Raw genomic sequence first — 20,534 nt, 5'->3', positions numbered from 1 at the left:
GTGCATGGAATGAGCTGCCGAAGGAAGTGGTGGAGGCAAATACAATTGCAACATTTAAAAGGCATCTGGATGGGTACATGAATAGGAAGTGTTTGGAAAGATATGGGCCAGATGCTGGCAGGTGGGACTAGACTGGGTTGGGATATCTGGTGGGCATGGACAAGGTGGACCGAAGGGACCGAAGGGACTGTTTCCATGCTGTACATCTCCATGATTCTATCTGGGGTCTGCACACCAGCATTGTTAAGGTGGCAGTTCCAGGATATGAAGCCAGTGATGGTGACACAATGGAGAGTAATGTCTCAGAGGGGGACCTGGAGGTGATGGCGTTCCCATCTACCTGCTGCATTTGTCCTTTGAGTGTGAACGTTATGGAATGAGAATGAGCAGCTGAAGAAGCTGCAGTACCTCACTGCAGTCCATCCTGTAGCAAGAACAGACTGACATGCAATATACCAACAGAGGAGAAAATGGAGTACTGAAGATAATGGATGGGATTCTGGTCAAGGGGATTGGTTTATTGAGGTCTGTTGTGTCTAGTTTCTGCAGTGGGAACACACCCCAAGAAATTAGAAATATTCCATGGCACACCAGAATTGTGATGTTTATTGAGGTTTGTTTGTGCAGAGGGAGAGTCAGTGCAGTCTCGAATCTGGCCTGATAGAAACAGTATTGATGTGGGTGGTCCAGTTCACTTTCTATTCAATGAGCATGACCAGGAGTTTGAAACTTGGACCCAATAATGTTAATATGATCAGACATGGCCACTGCCTGGCACTTTCACCGCATGGATTTCACTTGCCATCTGGGCATCAATGTTGTCCCGCTCTGAATTGCTGTGTGTGTGCATGAACTGCTTCATTATCTGAGGATTAAAGAAAGAACCTGAAGACCCCAGTCAGCAGAGAACAGCCCCCCTGAGGGGATTATTTAACTCTGTGTTCACCATTGAGGAAGCAGAATTCAGAAAGACATTGACAGAGCAAGTGCTCCTGCCATACCAGACTGTAACACTCGTCACTGCAGGAAGGAGCTGGCCCTGTATTTCACCGAGACATCAGGGTGTCTCTCCCGGTAACTCGTGTGGTTTCTCACCTCTGAGATGTTTCTGACCCCACTGGAAGTGATGTGTTATTTAAACATCACTGTCCTCACTCAGCACCCACACAGAGACATAATTCAGTGGAGCTCACTGGCTATTCCCCTCAACTGGGACGATGCTAGTCACCTTCCTGACACCCGGAGGTTAAACTTCCTGTTGTGACCTTCCAGCCACCTGGGTGAGATTGTCTAACCCAGCACAGACTGTAGATTACACCAGCCATTTAAATATCCTGGAGTGTGACTTCCTTAATGGGAGCATTGAGAGCCAAGGGAAGGTTGTTGTGTGAAGTTGATTTATCTCATCTACTCTGACAAACTACTCTGACAACGCTGTACTTTCTGTATTACCAGAGAAACTCTCAGCCTGACACTGTGGGAGCTGAAAGCAAATGCTGCTGGGGACCTTCAGACTTCCCTGGAGCCAGCACTCAGTGAGTTAATCATTTCAAAATCCATCTCAAAGTTGGAATGAAGGAAACTGTTCCAGAAGCAAATTGCTGCTATTTGCCTCCTGTGTTTCATGTTTGAGTAATTTATTCCAAAAACAGGTCCAAAAACAGTATGTAAATATCTGAGCTCACTGCTCAAACTGCAGATCCACCTGAAGATGCTGAGAATCCAGCCGTGAATTCACCGATCTGAGGGAACATCGATATTTTGAGTTTTTGCTTCATTCTGTCTGTCGTCCTCAGGATGATAATTGTAGGAACAGGAGCTGATCAAGAGGCAGCTGATTTCTGTCATGAAGTTTTCTGCCTTCAGTCCTTGGGGCACATTTCATTCAAATTCAGTCTGGTCAGGAGCTCACTGTTTGCTGCCCTGTTTTGGGCCAGTTCATTATCACTCGTGTCAGAGAGAGACAGCTTGTCAGGGTGTGTTTGATGATGATTCTTTCCAGAATCAATTGTTCAGACATTCAGAGGGCAGCAGATAATCTCAGCAAATACTGAGGCTGCTTTCCCACCATCTCTCACAGATGGAAGGATGACAATCAGTTTGCTGATCATGTTTGTTCCTGAGTCCTGTGGGAAAATGTGAAGCATGTTTCACACAGAGGGAGAATTCTTACTTTAAGAAATCACATTAAAGTTTAATCCCTTTTCCAAGAATGATGTTTCAGCTGGTTGTTCAATTGCTGTTGATCCATTAAAGTTAAAAATCACACAAGACCAGGTTATAGTCTAATAGGTTTAATTGGAAGCACTAGCTTTTGGAGCGCGGCTCCTTCATCAGGTGAATGTGGAGGACACAGTTGTCAGACATAGAATTTATGGCAAAAGTTTACCGTGTGATGTAACTGAAATTATACACTGAAAAATACCTTAATTGTTTGTTGAGTCTCTCATCCGTTAGAATGACCATTGATAGTTTCACCTCTTTCATATGTATATCACAAAACCTTTTTAAAAGTTACAGTCTCAGATTAACTGTAACTATTGGTGTCAGCCACATAAGATGTTAGGATGTTGAAGGTGTTAGCCCCCTGTGTTCCCTGTCTGTGCCATAATGTTTAGACTGATTCTAAACTAAAAAGTGAGTTCACAGAGTCTTACAGGGATTCAAGCAGTTTTTGAGCAAAGTACAATGTAACTCTGCGAATACAAATTCACCCCACAAACGTACATGTGTATGTGTGCATGTGGGTTTTTGCATGTTTGTGTGTGTGTGTGTCTGTCTGTCTGTCTGGGGTGGGGTGTTGTGAGTGTGAGAGAGAGTGTATATGTGTGTGTGTGTGCGTAAAGTGTCTAAGTCTGTGAGAGTCTGCATGTGAGTGTGGGAGTGTTGGTGTGTGTATGTATGTGTGTGTGTATGTGTGTGTGTATGTGTGTGTGTGTGTGTGCGTGTGGTCCCAGTTGAGGTCCTCCCTATGAGTATGGAACTTTGCTATCAGCCTCTGCTCGGCCACTTTTTGCTGCTGCCTGTCCCGAAGGCTGCCTTGGAGGATGGTCACCCGAAGGTCGAATGCCCTGGACTGCTGAAGTGTTCCCCAACTACAACCCTGACACGGTAGGCACTGCATGACATGTCAGAGTGTGTACATGGATACCACCATTACACGTGGGGACACCTCCCACCATGTCCGTGGCAGGTCCTCATGCTACTCAGCCAATGTTGTCTATCTCATATGGTGCAGGCAAGGATGCCCTGAGCCACGGTACATTGGGGAAACCGAGCAAAAGCTATGGCAAAGGATGAATGGGCACCGCACAACAATCAACAGACAGGAGCATTCCCTTCCAGTTGGGAAACACTCCAGCAGTCCAGGACATTCGACCTTGGACCTTCGGGTGACCATCCTCCAAGGCAGACTCCGGGACAGGCAGAGGTGAAAAATGGCCGAGCAGAGGCTCATAGCTAAGATCCGTACCCAAAGGGAGGACATCATGGGTTATGGGGTCATGTCACACTACAGGTGACCACCAATGCACTATATACACACACACAAACACTCACACACTCATATACACACACAGGCACACGCATGCCAGACACACTCACACACACTCCGACAGATATACAGACTCCCACATGCACCCTCTCACAGACTTGGGCGAGTTTACACTCACATGCACACACACGTATACACTCTCTTTCAGACACTCACAGCCCCCCTACTCCAGACACACACACACAGACACGCACACGTTTGTGGGGTGATTTTGTACTTGTAGAGTTACATTGTACTTTGCTCAAAAACTGCATGAATCCCTATAAGACTCTCTTAACTCACTTGTTAGATTAGAATCAGTCTAAACATTATGGCACAGACAGGGAACACAGGCGGCGGACACCTTCAACATCTTGTTAAATACATCTGGGAAAGTTATTTGGGTGGAACTGGGAAATAAGACAGGGATGATCACCTTATTGGGATTGTATTATAGACCCCCCAATAGTCAGAAGGAAATTGAGAAACAAACTTGTTCGGAGATCTCAGCTATTTGTAAGAATAATAAGGTGGTTATGGTCAGGGATTTTAACTTTCCAAACATCGACTGGGGCTGCCATAGTGTTAAAGGTTTAGATGGAGAGGAATTTTTTAAGTGTGTACGAGACAATTTTCTGATTCAGTATTTGGATGTATCTACTAGAGAAGGGCAAAACTTGATCTACTCTTGGGAAATAAGGCAGGGCAGGTGACTGAGGTGTCAGTGGGGGAGCACTTTGGGGCCAGTGACCATAATTCTATTAGTTTTAAAATAGTGATGGAAAAGGATAGACCAGATCTAAAAGTTGAAGTTCTAAATTGGAGAAAGGGCAATTTTGACGGTATTAGGCAAGAACTTTTGAAAGCTGATTGGAGGCAGATGTTCGCAGGTAAAGGGACGGCTGGAAAATGGGAAGCCTTCAGAAATGAGATAACGAGAATCCAGAGAAAGTATATTCCTGTCAGGGTGAAAGGGAAGGCTGGTAGTATAGGGAATGCTGGATGACTAAAGAAATTGAGGGTTTGGTTAAGAAAAAGAAGGAAGCATATGTCAGGTACAGACAGAGTAGATCGAGTGAATCCTTAGAAGAGTATAAAGAAAGTAGGAATATACATAAGAGGGATATCAGGAGGGCAAAACGGAGACATGAGATAGCTTTGGCAAATAGAATTAAGGAGAATCCAAAGGGTTTTTACAAATATCTTCAGGACAAAAGGGTAGCTTGGGAGAGAATAGGGCCCCTCAAAGATCAGCAAGGCGGCCTTTGTGTGGAGCCACAGAAACTGGGGGAGATACTGAATGAATATTTTGCATGGAAAAGGATATGGAAGAAAAAGACTGAAGGGAAATAGATGGTGACATTTTGCAAAGTGACCAGATTACAGAGGAGGAAGTGCTGGATGACTTGAAATGGTTAAAGTGGATAAATCCCCAGGACCTGATCAGGTGTACCCGAGAACACTGAGTAGCTCGAAAAGTAAAAACAATGACTGCAGATGCTGGAAACCAGATTCTGGATCAGTGGTGCTGGAAGAGCACAGCAGTTCAGGCAGCATCCAAAAAGCTTCAAAATCGATGTTTCAGGCAAAAGCCCTTCATCAGGAATACAGGCAGAGAGCCTGAAGCGTGGAGAGATAAGCTAGAGGAGGGTGGGGGTGGGGAGAAAGTAGCATAGAGTACAGTGGGTGAGTGGGGGAGGGGATGAAGGTGATAGGTCAGGGAGGAGAGGGTGGAGTGGGTAGGTGGAAAAGGAGATAGGCGGGTAGGACAAGTCCGGACAAGTCATGGGGACAGTGCTGAGCTGGAAGTTTAGAACTAGGGTGAGGTGGGGGAAGGGGAAATGAGGAAACTGTTGAAGTCCACATTGATGCCCTGGGGTTGAAGTGTTCCAAGGCAGAAGATGAGGCGTTCTTCATCCAGGCGTCTGGTGGTGAGGGAGCGGCGGTGAAGGAGGCCCAGGTCCTCCATGTCCTCAGCAGAGTGGGAGGGGGAGTTGAAATGTTGGGCCACGGGGTGGTGTGGTTGATTGGTGCGGGTTTCCCGGAGATGTTCCCTAAAGTGCTCTGCTAGGACGCGCCCAGTCTCCCCAATATAGAGGAGACCGCATCGGGAGCAACGGATACAATAAATGATATTAGTGGAAGTGCAAGTAAAACTTTGATGGGTGTGGAAGGCTCCTTTAGGGCCTTGGGTAGAGGTGAGTGGGAGGTGAGGGCGCAGGTTTTACAGTTCCTGCGGTGGCAGGGGAAAGTGCCAGGATGGGAGGGTGGGTTGTCTGGATACAGAATTAGCTGGGCCATCGAAGGCAGAGGGTGGTATAGATAGAAAGTATTCAGTCTGGCACTCGGTGACTAGTTTGTTATGCAGAGTTCTGTTCTTGGACCTCTGCCCTTTGTGATTCTTATAAATGTCTTGGATGAGAAAGTGGAAGGGAGAGTTAGTAAATTTGCTGATGTCAAAAATGTTGGTAGATCTATGGATAGTGTGGAGGGCTGTTGTAGTTTGCAGCAGAACATTGACAGGATGCAGAGTTGGGCTGAGAAGTGGCAAATGGAGTTTTACCTGGAAAAGTGTGAAATAATTCATTTTGAAAGGTTGAATTTGAATGTCGATTACAAAGATAATGACAGGATTCTTGGCAGTGTGGAGGAATAGAGGGATTTTGGGGTTCACGTCCATAGATCCCTCAAAGTTGCCAAGCAAGTTGATAGGATTGTTAAGAAGGCGTATGGTATGTTGACCTTCATTAACAGGGAGATTGAGTTTAAGAGCTGCAGAGTTATATTGTAGCTCTGTCATGCCCTGGTTAGACCACACTTGGAATATTGTGTTCAGTTCTGGTTGCCTCATTACAGGAAGGATATGGAAGCTTCAGAGAGGGTGCAGAGGAGATTTACTAGGATGCTGCCCTCAAGAAAGGTTGAGGGAACCTGGCCATTTCTCATTGGAACAAAGAAGGATGAGAGGTGACTTGATACAAGATGATGCGAGTCAGAGGTAGAGTGGATAGCCAGAGTGACAGCCATTCCCAGGGTGGAAATGGCTGTCACGAGGGGGCATAATTTTAAGGTGATTGGAGGAAGGTTTAGGGGAGATGTCAGAGGTAGGTTCTTTACACAGAGAGTGCTGGGTGTGTGGAATCCACTGCCAGCAGTGGTAGTAGAGTCAGATACATTACGGACATTTAACGACTCTTGGATCAGCACTTGGATGAGAGCAAAATGAGGGTTATGTAAATTAGTGTGATCTCAGAGTAGGATTAAAGGTTGTCACAATATCAAGGGCTGAAGGATCTGTAGTGTGCTATACTGTTCTATGTTCTATTGGGCTTGGTGTATTAAGTCAGGAAACCCAATGAATATTGTGTCCTGATGAATTAAATATGAACTTTTATCCATATTGCTAATTATGTCTCGTGAACATAATGCTGTATCTGTCCCAAATCTCTCCTTTGATGGAGAGTAGTCATGATTTGGAGATGCCGGTGTTGAACCCAGATGCACAAGGTTAAAAATCACACAACACCAGGTTAAAGTCCAACCGGTTTAGTTGGAAGCACTAGCTTTTGGAGCGCCGCTCCTTCATCAGGTGGTTGTGGAGGACACAATTGGGAGGCACAGAATTTATAGCAAAAGTTTACAGCGGGATGTAACGAAAATTATACATTGAAAAAAACTTGATTGTTTGTTGAGTGTCTCATCTGTTAGAATGACCACGATAGTTTCACTTCTTTCATATGTAAATCACTAAACGTTTTGAAAATGTTACATTCTCAGGTTAACTGTAACAATTGGTGTCAGCACAGATAAGATGTTAAGGTAGAGTCAGAGAGATGTACAGCATGGAAACAGACCCTTCGGTCCAAACCATCCATGCCGACCAGATATCCCAATCCAATCTAGTCCCACCTGCCAGCACCCGGCCCATATCCCTCCAAACCCTTCCTATTCGTATACCCATCCATATGCCTCTTAAATGTTGCAATTGTACCAGCCTCCACCACATCCTCTGGCAGCTCATTCCATACATGTACCACCCTCTGTGTGAAAAAGTTGCCCCTTAGGTCTCTTTTATATCTTTCCCCACTCACCCTAATCCTATGCCCTCTAGTTCTGGACTCCCCAACCCCAGGGAAAATACTTTGTCTATTTATCCTATCCATGCCCCTCATAATTTTGTAATCCTCTATAAGGTCACTCTCCCAGCCTCCGACGCTCCAGGGAAAACAGCCCCAGCGTGTTCAGTCTCTCCCTGTAGCTCAGATGCTCTAACCCTGGCAACATCCTTGTAAATCTTTTCTGAACCCTTTCACAACATCCTTCTGATAGCAAGGAGACCAGATTTACATGCAATATTCCAACTGTGGCCTAATCAATGTCCTGTACAGACGCAATATGACCTCCCAACTCTTGTACTCAATACTCTGACCAATAAAGGAAAGCATACCAAACGCCTTCTTCACTATCCTATCGACCTGCGACTCCATTTTCAAGATGCTATGAACCTGCACTCTAAGGTCTCTTTGTTCAGCAACACTCCCCAGGACCTTACCATTAAGTGTATAAGTCCTGCTCTGATTTGTCTTTTCAAAATGCAGCACCTCGCATTTATCTAAATTAAACTCCATGTGCCACTCCTCAGCCCATTGGCCCATCTGATCAAGATCCCACTATAATCTGAGCTAACCTTCTTCGCTGTCCACTACACCTCCAATTTTGGTGTCATCTGCAAATTTACTAACTATACCTCTTATGCTCACATCCAAATCATTTATATAAATGACAAAAAGTAGTGGACGCAGCACCGATCCTTGTGGCACTCCCTGGTCACAGGCCTTCAGCCTGAAAAACAACCCTCCACCACCACCCTTTGTCTTCTAACTTCAAGCCAGTTCGGAATCCAAGTGACAAGTTCCCCCTGTATTCCATGGGACCTAACCTTGCTAATCAGCCTTCCTTGGGGAACCTTGTTGAATATCTTACTGAAGTCCATACAGATCACATCTACCACTCTGCCGTAATCAAGCTTCTTTGTTACTTCTTCAAAAAACTCAATCAAGTTTGAGACATGATTACCCACACGATTTCACAGAACCATATTGACTATCCCTAATCAGTCCTTCCTTCGAAATACATGTACATTCTGTCCCTCTGGATTTCCTCCAACAACTTGCCTCCCACCGACATCAGGCTCACCAGTCTTTAGTTCCCTGGCTTGTCCTTACCACTTTTCTTAAATAGTGGCACCACGTTTGCCAACCTCCAGTTTTCCGCCACCTCACCTGTGACTATCAATGATGCAAATATCTCAGCAAGGGGCCCAGCAATCATTTCCCTAGCTTCCCACAGAGTTTTAGGGAACACCTGATCAGGTCCTGAGGATTTATCCACCTTTATACGTTTCAAGACATCCAGCACTTCCTCCTCTGTAATATTAACACTTTTCAAGATGTCACCATCTCTGTCCCCGCATTCTATATCTTCCATGTCCTACTCCACAGTAAACACTGATGCAAAATACTCTTTTACTATCTCCCCCCATCTCCTGCAGCTCCACACAAACATTCCCTTGCTGACCTCTGAGGGGCTCTATTCTCTCCCTAGTCACCCTTTTGTCCTTAAAGTATTAGTAAAGACCCTTGGATTCTTTTTAACCCTATTTGCCAGAGCTCTCTCATGTCCCCCTTTTGCCCTCCTGATTTCCCTCTTAAGTATCCTCCTATTGCCTTTTATACTCTTCTAAGGATCCACTCCATCCATCCTGTGTATACCTGACATGTTTTGTTTTTTTCTTAACCAAACCCTCATTATTTCTCATCATCCAGCTTTCCCTACATCCTCAAATAATTCAATGAGGCTTATGTGGCATAATCTGCTCCTCACAAAGCCATGTTGACTATCTCTCATCAAATTAAGCATTTCCAAATAATCATAAATCCTGTCTCTCAGAATCCTCTCCAATAATTTTACCCACCACTGATGCAAGACTGACTGCCCCATAATTCCCAGGGTTATCCCTATTCCCTTTCTTGCACAAGGGAACAACTTTTGCCACCCTCCAATTATCTGGTCGTACTCCAGTGGACAGTGAGGACGCAAAGATCATCACCAAAGTCGCAGATATCTCTCACCTCATTTCCCTTAGCAACCTTGTATATATCCTTCTCTGGTGTCCAGGGGACTTATCCATCCTCACGTTTTTTTCAAAATTTCCAACACATCCTCCTTCTTAACATCAATCTGTTTGAGCTTATCAGCCTGTTTCATGCTGTCTTCACAAACGACAAAGTCCCTCTCACAGGTGAATACTGAAGCAAAGTATTCCTTTAGGGCCTCCCCTACCGCCTCCAACTCCAGGCACATGTTCCCTCTGCTATCCCTGATCAGCCCTACCCTCACTCTGGCCATCCTCTTGTTCCTCACGTAAGTGTAAAACACCTTGGGGTTTTCTTTACCCATCAAGGCTTATTCATGCCTTCTTCTAGCTTTCCAAAGTCCATTCTTCAGTTCCTTCCTGGCTACCTTGTAACCCTCTAGAGTCCTGTCTGATCCTTGCTTCTTCAACCTTAAGTAAGTTTCCTTCTTCCTCTTGACTAGATGTTCCACATCTCTTGTCATCTAAGGTTCCCTCACCCTACCATCCCTTCCTTGCTTCAGTGGGACAAACCTATCCAGTACTTGCAACAAGTGCTCCCCAGACAACCTCCACATTCTGTCCTGCATTTCCCTGAGAGCACCTGTTCCCAATGTATTCTCCATAGTCCCTGCCTAAGAGCATTGTAATACCCCCTCCCCAATTAAATACTTTCCCATACTGTCTGCTCCTATCCCTCTCTATGACTATAGTAAAGGTCAGGGAATTGTGATCACCATCTCCCGCCGAGAGATCTGACCCCTGACCTGGTTCATTGCCAAGCACCAAATCCAATATGGCCTCCTTGCATTCAGCCTATCTACATATTGAGTTAGAAATCCTTCCTGGACACAGCTGACAAAACCTGCTCTACCCAAACTATTTGCATGAAGGAGGTTTCAATAAATATTAGGGAAGTTGAAGTCACCCATGACAACAACCCTGTTACTTCTGCATCTCTCCAAAATCTGCCACCCAATCTCTGAGAGCGCCAACTCTCAGATTCCTCCTCCTACCTCCCCCTGGAGCTTGATCACACCACTGAGCATCAAGCCATTGTCTCCAACACCGTGACTGATTCATTTCCTCCGGATGCCTCCTCCCCACAGCTTCCAACCTCATAGTCTCCTAAACCCGGACAGCCTGTTTCTACCTACTGCCCAAACTCTACAAGAGGGACTGTCCCAGCAGGTCCATTGTGTCAGCATGCTCCTGCCCCACTGAACTTATTTCCTCCTCCCTTGACTCCATCCACACTCCTCTGGTTCATTCCCTCCCCACCTACAACCGGGATTCCTTTGATGCCTTGCGACACATTGACAGCTTTCAATTCGCAGGCCCTAACCACCTTCTATTCACCATGGATGTGCAATCTCTTTACACCTCCATCCCACACCAATTCGGCTTGAAAGTTCTTCGCTTCTTTCTCAAAAAGAGGCCCGAACAATCTCCATCCACCGCCACTCTCCTCTGCCTGGCTGAACTTGTTCTCTCTCTCAACAACTTCTCCTTCAACTCATCCCATTTTCTCCAAATCAAAGGTGTAGCAATGGGTACCCACATGGGTCCTAGCTATGCCTGCCTTTTCATGGGGTATGTGGAACATTTCTTGTTCCAGGCCTACCTGGGTCCCCTCCCACAACTGCTTTATCGGTACGTCGATGACTATTTCAGTGCGGCTTCATGCTCTCACCCTGACCTGGAAAAATTCATAAACTTTGCTTTCAGTTTCCATCCCTCCATCACCTTCACCTGGTCCATCTCTGACACTTGCCTTCCTTTCCTTGACCTTTCTGTTTCCATTTCCGGCAATAGTCTATCCACTAGTATCCATTACAAGCCCTCTGACTCCCACAGCTATCTGGACTACAGCTCTTCTCACCCTCCGTCCTGGAAGGACTCTATCCCTTTCTCTCAGCTCCTTCGCCTCCGCCGCATTTGTTCCAATGAGGCCACTTTCCAAAGTGGTGCTCTTCATATGTGCTCCTTCTTCTCCAACCGTGGCTTCCCACCTACAGTTGTTGACAGGGCTCTCAACAGCGTGCGGTCCATCTCCCACGCCATGACCCTCACCCCCTCCCTCCCCTCCCAGAACAAGGATAGGGTCTCTCTTGTTCTCACCTTTCATCCCACCAGCCTTCACATGCAAAGAATAATCCTCCGCCATTTTCGCCAACTCCAACACGACGCCACCACTAAATACATCTTCCCTTCCCTCCCCCTGTCTGCAATCCGCAGAAATCGTTCCCTCCTGGACAACCTAGTCCACTCCTCCATCACACCCAACACCTCTCCCATCACACACGGCACCTTCCCATGTAATCGCAGAAGGTGCAACACCTGCCCCTTTACCTCTTCCATGCTCACCATCCAAGGCCCCAGACACTCATTTCAGATTAAGCAGCGTTTCACTTGTACCTCTTTCAATTTGGTCTCTTGCATTCGTTGTTCTCAATGTGGTCTCCTCTATATCAGAGAGACAAAACGCCGACTGGGTGATCGCTTTGCTTGAGCACCTTTCGTCTGTATGCAATCAGGTCCCGGACCTTCCTGTGGCTTGCCACTTCAACACCCAATCCTGCTCCCATGCCCACACGTCTGTCCTTGGCCTGCTGCAATGTTCCAGGAAAGCTCAACGCAAACTGGGGGAACAGCATCTCATCTTCTGACTCGGTATGTTACAGCCTGCCGCTCTCAACACTGAATTCAACAACTTCAGATATTTTATTTCATTTATTTTTAAAAAATTGTTTTCACTTTTCTGTAGCTCTTATTTCTTTATTGTCTCTCTTTCTCTCACTCCCCACTCTCTCATCGCCTTCTTCCTCTCCTTTTCCCCCTTTGCTACCCTTCTCCCCTGTATTCCATTTTGCCTCTGCTTCACCCCTCCCCCCCCATCCCCCACATATTTTGTCACATAGCACTGGCTTCAGCCTTGGTCATTCCCAGCCCCTAATCTCCCTATAATCTCTCTATGCACTGTCAGTATCACCTCTTTACTGCTACCTTTGCTTCTGGAGCCATGACTCACCTTCTCTCAGCCTCGTATAAATACCTCCCTATTTCTCCCCTGTTTTTAGCTTTGACAAAGGGTCAGTTAGACTTGAAACATCAGCTCTTTTCTCTCCTTACAGATGCTGCCAGACCTGCTGAGATTTTCCAGCATTTTCTCTTTTGGTTTCAGATTCCAGCATCTGCAGTAATTTGCTTTTTTGCCACTCAATCTGCTGCTCCATGTCTCTGTTGCTCTTGGGGGGGTCTCGAAGAAACTCCCAATAAAGTGACTGCTCCCTGCCTGTTTCTGATTGCCAACCATACTAACTCAGTAGACAAACTTTCCTCAATAACGTCCCTTTCTGCAGCTGTGATACTATCCCTGATTAGTAATACCACTCCCCCATCTCTTTTACCTCCCTCCCTATTCCGTTTGAAACATCTCAACCCTGGAACATCCAATAACCATTCCTATCCCTGTGATATCCAAGTCTCCGTAATGGCCACAACATCGTAGCTCCAAGCACTGATCCATGCTCTAAGTTCATTACCATTATTCCTGACACTTCTTGAGTTAAAACAGACACTCTTCAACCAATCACACTTACTGCAACTTTGCCCTATCAGCTGTCTATCCTTCCTCACACACTCTCTGTGTTCAGGTGAAACCCGTCCTCCTTGTACAGGTCCCACCTTCCCCACAAGGTATCCCAATGATCCACAGATCTGAAACCCTCCCTCACACATTTGTTCAAATTTGATTTCCATATAATTTCCTGATTATTACCTAATGGTATCTTATAAAATGTGGTCTGATTTATAAGTTTGTGAATGACACAAGGATTGGGGGAGCTGTGGATAGTAAGTGGGATAGCCAGAGGATGCAGCAGGATATAGATATGGTGGTGACCTGGGTGCAGAAATAGCAGATTGAATTTAATCCAGAGAAATGTGAGGTGATGCATTATTGACATTGTCATGTCGGAAGGAAGTATCCAGTAAATGGCAGAACATTTGGAAGCATTGACATACAGAGGGTCAAGGTACACAGGCCCACAGTTCCCTGAAAGTAGCAGCACAAATAGTTAAGGTGGTCACGAAGGTGTAGGCCATCCTTGCCTCCATCGATCTGGGCATAGAGTATAAAACATGACAATTTATGTTGCAGTTGTATTGAATTTTAGTTAGGCTACTTTTGGAATATTGAATTTAGTTCTGGTCACCACAAAACTAGAAGGATTTGAAGACTTTGGACAATGAACAGAAAGGATTTACCAGAATGTCACTTGGTTTGGAGGGTATTAGCTATGAGTAGAGATTGGACAAACTTGGTTTATTTACCACCCTCAAGGATAGTAACCTCTGGGTTATTACCAGTGCCACGTGCTAGTGAGGCAAGGAATAGAAAGGTCGGAGAGATGAATGTGTGGCTAAGGAGCTGGTGCAGGTGGCAGGGTTTCAGGTTCTTGGATCAATGGGATCTCTTCTGGAGAAGGGGTGACCTGTACAAGAGGGACAGTTTGCACCTAAACTGGAGGGGAACTGATATCCTCGTAGGAAGGTTTGCTGGTGCTACTCAGTTAGGTTAAACTAGGGTGGCAGGAGGATGGAAACCAGAGCAACAGGTCACCAAGTGGAAGGATTAAGGGGAAGATACATGTTAGGACCAGTAAATCAGAAAGAAAAGAAAGGCAGAGACAGGTAAATATACACGATGGTACTAATGGGCTGAAGTGTGTTTATTTCAATGCAAGAGGTATTAAAGGTAAGGCAGATGAGCTTAGAGCCTGGCCCTACATGGAACTGTGATGTTGCAGCTATTACAGAGTTGATTGAGAGAGGGACAGGGCTGGCTGCTTAACATTCCAGGGTTTCATTGTTTTAGACGAGATGGACAGGAAGGTAAAAGGGGTTGAGGAGTTGCATTACATCCGTACTCAGAGAGGACATACTGGAGGCTTATCTACGAGGGAAATATGGGTAAAGCTCAAACAAAAGATGGGTGTAATCACGCTGACAGGATTATACTGTAGGCCCCCTAACAGCCACCGAGACACCGAGAAATAAATATGTAGGCAGATTATGGAAATATGCAATAAAAAGTGTTTTCACACTGGGTGACTTTAACTTCCCCAATATCAACAGGGACTCCCTTGCAGCAAAAGGTTTAGATCAGGCAGAATTTGTTAAGTGTATCAGAGAAGGCTTTTTGAAATAGCTTGTGGATAGTCCAATTAGAGGATGGGGGCGCGATACTGGACCTTGTGCTGGCAAATGACCCTGGCCAAGTGACTGACCTTTCAATGGGAGAGCAGCTTGGAAACAGTGATCACAACTCCTTCAGTTTTAAGATAGCAATGAGTAAGGATTAGTCAGGACCTTGTGGCAAGCTGATAAATTGGAGATGGGAAAATTATGTCAGTATTAGGCAGGAGTGAGAAAGTATTAATTGGAAGGAGCTGTTATCAGGCAGGTCCACATTTGACATGTGGGAATTGTTTAAAGACCTGCATGTTCTCGTAAGGAAGAAGGACAAGGATGGCAAGGTTAGGGACCCTTGAATAACAATGGAGGTTATGAATTTAGTCAAAAGCAAAAAAGAAGCATATGTAAAGTTTCGGAAGCTAAAATTGGACAGGGCCTGTGAGGAATGCTAAAAAAGCAGGAAGAACTCAAGCAGGGAATGAGGACAGCAAGAAGAGGACATGTAATGACCTTGGCAAGTCGGGTTAAAGAGAATCCGAAGGCATTCTATACATACATTACCATCAAGAGGCTAACTAGGGAGAAAGTAGGACCACTCAAGGAAGGAGGGCACTTGTGCTTGGAGACTGAGGATGTGGGTGAGATCCTAAATGAGTACTTTGTATCAGTATTCCCCCAGGAGAAGGAAATAGAGGACAGTGAGATTTGGGTGGAGCATGCTAACATACTATGGTATTTTGAGATCAAGAAAGAAGTGGTGTTGGGTCTCTTAAAGAGCATTAAGATGGATAAGTCCCCAGGGCATAATGCTATCCACCCCAGGTTATTGAGAGAGGCAGGGGAAGAGATTGTTTGGATCTTGACCTAGATGATTTGTGTCCTCATTAGCCACCAGAGAGGTCCTGGAGGACTGGCGAGTAGCTAATGTTGTTCCTCTGTTCAAGAAGGGAAATAGGGATAATCCAGAAAACTATAGACGGGTGTGTCTCACATTAATGGGATAGGGAATAGGATAGAATTTACACACATTTGGAAAAGCCGCCTAAATAGGGACGGTCAGCATGGCTTTGTGAAGCACGGATCATGCCTGACTAAAGTGATTGCATTTTATAAAACGTGACAATGGTGACTGATGAGGGAAGAGCAGTGGATGTTGGCTGCATGGATTTTAATAAGACTTTCAGTAATGTTCCTCATGGTAGGCTCATCCAGAAGATTCAGATCTCAGTAGGATGGGATCCCCGGTGACTTGGCCACATGGATTCAGTATTGGCTTGCCCATAGAAGGCAGAGGGTAGTGGTAGAAGGGTGTTTTTCAAGCTGGAGTTCCGTGACTTAATGGTGTTCCATAGGGATCTGTACTGGGATCTCTGCTGGTTGGGATATCTATAAAAACGACTTGGATGAAAATGTAGATGTGTGGTTTAGTAAGTCTGCAGATGATACAAGGATCTGTGGAGTTGGGCATAGTGTAGAAGGTTGTCAAAGGATTCGGCAGGATATAGATCAGTGCAGATATGGGTGGAGAAATGATAGATGGAGTTTCATCTGGGTAAGTGTGAGGTGCTGCATTTGGGAATTCAAATGTTAAGGAAATGTATACAGTTAATAGCAGGACCCTGAACAGTATTGCTGTACAAAGGGATTTTGGGGTTCAATTCGATAGCGTCCTTGAAGTGGCCACACCAGTAGATAGGATGGTAAGGAAGGTGTATGGCATGCTTGCCTTTATTGGTTGAGGAATTAAGTACAAGAGTCAGGATTTCATGTTGCAGCTTTATAAGACTCTGGTCTGGCCACACTGAGGGTATTGCGTTCAGTTCTGGTCACCACTTCACAGGAAGGATGTGGAGGCTTTGCAGAGATTGTAAAAGTGGTTTTCCAGGATGTTGCCTGGATTAGAGGGTATGAGCAATAAGAAGAGGCTAGAAAAGTTAGGGTTGTTTTCTCTGGGGTGGAGGAGGCTGAAGGGAGATTTGATAGAAGTTTATAAAATTTTGAGATGCATTGATAGGGTTTTACCCAGAGATGAAATATCTAAAGTTAGGGAGTATGCATTTTCTTTACACAGAGAGTGGTAAGGGTCTGGAATGCACTGCCAACGATGATGGATGAGGGAGATACAATCGGGGCATTTAAGAGATTTTTAGATAACCACACGGATATGCAAGGGATGGAGGGGTATGAACAAAGGGTAGGCAGAAGGGATGAGTTTTAATTGGCGTCATTTTCACCACAACATTGTGGGCCGAAGTGCCCATTCCTGTGCTGTACTCCTCTAGGCTCTATTTTCAACTAACCTCAGAGGCTGAGGGGCTACCTGATAGAAATTTTCAAAATTACGTGAGGCATGGAGAGAATGCACAGATGGAATCTTTTCCTCAGGACAAAAATGTTACTCACTAGAGGAGATAGATTTCAGGTGAAAAGGTGAATTTTTAAAGCAGATGTGAGAGGGAAGATTTTTACCCAGAGGGTGGTAAATGCCTGGAATGTGCTGTCAGAGAATACAACAGCAACATTTAAGAAGCAAAGTGTCAGAAACATGAATAGACGGGAAAAAGGGGCATGGACTGCACAGAGACAAAAGGTTTTTAGTTTAGAAATGTATCGTGTGTTGGCACAGGCTTGGTGGGCCAAAGGCCTACTTCCTGTGATGTACTGTTCCTTGTTGTTCCCATCTTATTAACATTGTTATATCCAAGCATCAACTTACTGGAAGGATAAGGGCCACTGGAAGGATGAGGGCAGCACGTGGATGGGAACGCCATCACCTCAGAATCCCCTCTCCATTGTGTGACCGTCATTGTCTTCAAATCCTGGAACTGCCCACTGAACAATGCTGGGGTACTGACACCACATTGTAGCAGGGAGGAGAAAGTGAGGACTGCAGATACTGGAGATCAGAGTTAAAGAGTGTGGTGCTGGAAAAGCTCAGCCGGTCAGGCAGCATCCCAGGAGTGGGAGAATCAACATTTCAGGCATAAGCCCTTCATCAGGATTGAGGCTTGTGGGCCAAGGGGGCTGAGAGATAAATGGGAGGGGGATGGGGTGGGGGGGGAGATGGCTGGGATTGTGATAGGTAGGTGAAGGTGGGGGTGAAGGTAATAGGGCAGAGAGGAGGGTGGAGCAGACATGGAGGAAGGAAGATGGACAGGGAGGACAGTTCAAGAGGATGGTGCCAAGTTGGAGGTGGAAGCTGGGATAAGGTAGGGGGAGGGGAAACGAGGAAGCCGATGAAATTCACATTGATCCCGTGTGGTTGGAGGGTTCCAGGGTGAAAGATGAGGCGTTCTTTCTCCAGGTGTCGGGTGACCAGGGTTTGGCGGTGGAGCATTGTAAATGCCTGCGACTGCTCAGGTGAAATAAAAACCATTCAGAAGGGAGGGCAGAAATACAGGAACAGCAACTGGAATAAACAAAGCACAAAAATTGGTCAAAAAGCAAAGCATGCTGGGAATCCTGAGCCAAGACAGACATACAAGAGACAATTCTGCCCAGGGAAAGGTCCTTGCAAGATTTACGCTCGGATAATTGAAAACTGGAGAGGCACCAGAGCACATTACAAAGTGTGTCAAACAAACATCACAAGATGCATGGGACATGCCTCAGTAAGGCAGAAGACCAGGTGTGTATTCTGGGATGAAACCAGACTTCCAGGCCCAAGGCAGACACATCGAACGGGTCACTGTTAGCAAGCCATCGAGTACCATTAGCAGCATTTCAAGGTGATAAAACCAATTAGTTCGATTCCCCTGATTAGCAAGTCCTTGGAAGGTTCCACAAGGGAGCCAGGAGGGTATAAGAACCCGGCCTGGCAGGACTTGACCGGACCCCACTCTCCAGCCGACCTACAGGCAGGTCAGGATACAGCAGTGAGCAGAGCAGCTCACCCTCCGACCAGAGAGAGAATCAACTCATGAAGAGAGGTACAGACGGAACAATTCAACAGAGCTGGTAAGTGTTTTAATATTCAAAGGAATTGGATCGTTAGAAATAGATTTGGTAAAATTGTCGAGTGTAGTTTTTCCCTTTGTTGTCTCAAATAAAGTTGGGACTTGGCTGACTGACTGCAGTCTCATGCTGTGTTGTCCTTACCTGATACACGCTAAGGATCCTGGGTAAATAAATATTGTGTACACTGGTCGAGGAATCTGCAGTCTCTTAGAAACATTCATTACTAGGTAAAAGACGTGGACTGTAGCAACTCAAAAACAGGGCTCACCACCATCTTCGGGCAAGAAGGAATGAGCAATAAAAACCAACCTTGTCAGAATCTCCTGCACACCGGGAGGCAACAGGAAATACTATGTGTCTGCAAAGTGAAATGACTGAACTGAAGTACTGTTGCGGGTTCAGGGTTTTTTTTACATTTTTTATTTCTTCAATGTGAATGAAGAGCACTTGAACCACTCATATAAAGATAAATGCCAGCTCCACCCATTGCTCTGAAACACAGACCCTGTAAATGTACAGATGGACAATTGAAACTTAGCCTCAGGTCTGCCGTTTGGGTCTGTCTTTCTTTCAGTGAATATTGTGTGGTCCTGATTTGACCAACATTTACACCATTGCTGTTCATGAGTGAGATACTGTGCTAATTTTATTATTTTGCATAAAGAAACATACACGTCACCATTTGGCCCATTTCACAATAATGTCTCCATGGCGATACATTTTAACGTTGAACCATGAGACATGCAAAGAAATATTGTTACGAGACATAAAGTGACTTCACCCACACCAGGACCATCCAAATCCCTGAATTTGACTAACTGCAAATTTTACAACATGAGACAGAAAATGTATCTGTAATTCCCCCAGGCTCTTTACTCCCTGGAACAGTGACACATCTTGTGGTAAAACCTGAACCAAGCAGGAACGAGGAGGTGGGTGGTGGGTGGGAGAGTGATCCCACATGGCATGGGGACACCACCTGAGATCCCTGGCATTGGGAAAGTGGTCCAGGAAAAGGTCTGGGAGAGATTACAACTGGGGAAGGGGAAGGGAAACCTGGAGCAGGGAGTGGGGAAGAGATGGGAGTGGGAGCTGGAGTGACACTTGGACAGACCAGAGGGTGGGAATAGCGGGACAGTCTCGAGGGGTTGAATACCCTATTCTGCCACCTTTACTCAGAAAAAAACGTACAACACATTAAATCCTTACATTTAGCTGGGCCTAACCAACCAAAATGTGAAAATACACCAGGTTTGAGCTGACAGATCTCACAAGAGGAGTCACAGTCTCACTGCCTGTGTCAGTGGTTAGAATCACATCTGTTGGGCGGAAAAACATTTCGTTGTCGGAGTTTGGAAAATGCAGTCAGGGAGGGGAATGAGAAAAAGGCTGTAAAATTGGATTGAATGTCAGAGGGCTCCAGCACCAGGTTTACAGCAGATCAACAGTCAAAAGTGATGAAGGCAACACTGAGAGATGGGTTCAACCCATCGGGCCATCCCCACCCCAGAGGAAAATATTCATGGACGATTCCGAAGAAAGATAAAGATCAGAAAGGGGGAGTGATCCTCACCACGTTATGTTTACAGTTGTGCAGATGAGTCTTTTCACCAGGGTGGGGGAGTCGAGACCTCGAGGGTATAGGTTTAGGATGAGAGGGGGACAGATATAAAAGGGATCGAAGGGGCAATCTTTTCACGCCGAGGGTGGTGT

The sequence above is a fragment of the Chiloscyllium plagiosum genome, unplaced genomic scaffold, assembly GCF_037043375.1.
Source record: "Chiloscyllium plagiosum isolate Xiang-an unplaced genomic scaffold, Cpla_swu_hap1 HiC_scaffold_3, whole genome shotgun sequence".
NCBI lineage: Eukaryota > Metazoa > Chordata > Chondrichthyes > Orectolobiformes > Hemiscylliidae > Chiloscyllium > Chiloscyllium plagiosum.
Note: the sequence above shows the minus strand (reverse complement) of the source record.